Source organism: Centroberyx gerrardi, chromosome 17 (assembly GCF_048128805.1).
Source record: "Centroberyx gerrardi isolate f3 chromosome 17, fCenGer3.hap1.cur.20231027, whole genome shotgun sequence".
NCBI lineage: Eukaryota > Metazoa > Chordata > Actinopteri > Beryciformes > Berycidae > Centroberyx > Centroberyx gerrardi.
In genome coordinates this window covers 8,403,657-8,405,551 of record NC_136013.1, presented here as the reverse complement: position 1 = coordinate 8,405,551, position 1,895 = coordinate 8,403,657, and positions in this window count along the sequence as shown.

The window sequence follows — 1,895 nt, the reverse complement described above, 5'->3', positions numbered from 1 at the left end:
TCAATGCAGAGTGACAGCGCATGATTTCATCAGACATTGACGCCAAGATGTTTAGGTTTTTTTTTTTTTGCATTTCCTAGGACTAGCTGTAGGAGATTTTTCACAGCTCCTCATCTGCCTTGAGTTACGTGCACAATGCAGACAACCGACCGCAGTGTAACCTTGGAGGCTCATTTGCATTCTGTAAAAGTGCAGAAGTACTCGTTCATGCGGGGAATGCGGGGCGTCGAAATGACAAAACTTCCAAAACTGTGAATGAGGGGTGATAAGGATGGCAGAAGCCTAGAGGTTAGAGAAATGGGGTTTTGACTCCGTGGGGCTGCTGGTTTGAATCCCGGACAGTTTGGGGAAATCTGGACATATAAGGTGAACGAGTAACTCTCTCCCTTCCCTCAACAATTGTTATTGAGGTGCCCTTGAGCAAGACACTTCACCCCACAACCGCTCCAGTGGAACTGATCAGTGGCCAACAGTAGAAGACTGGTTGTACTGGACAGCTGGCGAGTATGCATGTGTGGAGCTATATGTATGTGAAGTAGGGCGTTGCTGAAGATAGCGTGGATAAATCGAGATTAAAAAAACTTTACCTCTCACCTTTTTTGAAGATTGATACTAGAGGACTGATACCTGGACTTGTACAATTGTTATACTATCAGTATACTATCAGTTTCAATTGATTTGCTTTTTTTTTATATTGGGTGTGCAATGATATGTTCATCCTGTGACTTGTGCTATATGATACTCCCAATATGGCATGGTATATATGGTTGGCCTATAGTGCACCAGACCGTCCTGTAACCAGATGATCACAATTTCAGTCAGTGCAACAATCAAGTTGTGTCCATCAGCGAGCCCTGTGTCAAGACACTGAACCCTTACCTGCTCATTTATTGCAGGTTAGTCTGGATAAGAGCGTCAGATAAATGCCAAAAAACTGTCATAAAGATGTGATTAGGAAATATAAACAAAGATGCCTTTGTTTTGTTGAAGGTAATTGTTCTTACCTTTCCTTGAGGCACTGAGTGGTTAAGCAGAACAATGTTATAGTCATGAAATTGTAATATTGATTTGTGAGCTTCACCTAGTCACAGTCATATCATATGATACTGTAGACAGAATGATGGCAGTGGTATAGCAAACTGTATGTTGTGGCATTGAGGTAACATGGCCTGATTAAAACTTTTGAAATGGTGTTGAAGAAAGAGAACTTGTTAAAAGGGAAATTAGAGCCATAGGCAGCTGTTTGGTTAAAGCGTTCATCATTAGCTGTAGCACCTTGAGGTGTTAGATCTCATCTGTTTGAAAAAAAAGGGTGCCCTAAAGCCCTCAATTCTCTGAGTTTAGAGGAGCTTGTTCCTACATGGTTCGCAAGTAGAGTCTGTGTGTGTGTGTGTGTGTGTGTGTGCGCACGTGGGTGTGTGCTCGTGTGTGTCCATTGCATTCCACTCCACCCGTTCGGAGTTCTTCTTCGTGGATGACATATCATTACTGCAATTACAGGGCAAGACGACTTCAACCACACACACACTCATGCGCACAGTCATGTGCACACACACACTGAGGCGTGCACACACAAAGGCGTTGCATGGTGACGGGCACGCACGAGTGTCTGCACGCACGTACACACACATGTGCAAGCCAAATGCACACAGACAAACTGAAGCATAAGCTCAAACTCTGAATTTCCTTTCAGAATAGCCAGTTCATGTGAACCCTATCACTTCTGTCCCTCTCTTTCTATCTTCCTCAGCTCCCTCTCTCTCTCACTCTCCCAACAGACATTTACTGCCTTTACTAACACACACACACACACACACACACACACACACACACACACACACTGGCTGCATATGTGCAGAAAGCTGCTGGCCGACGTGGGAACCCTAAGAGGTTCC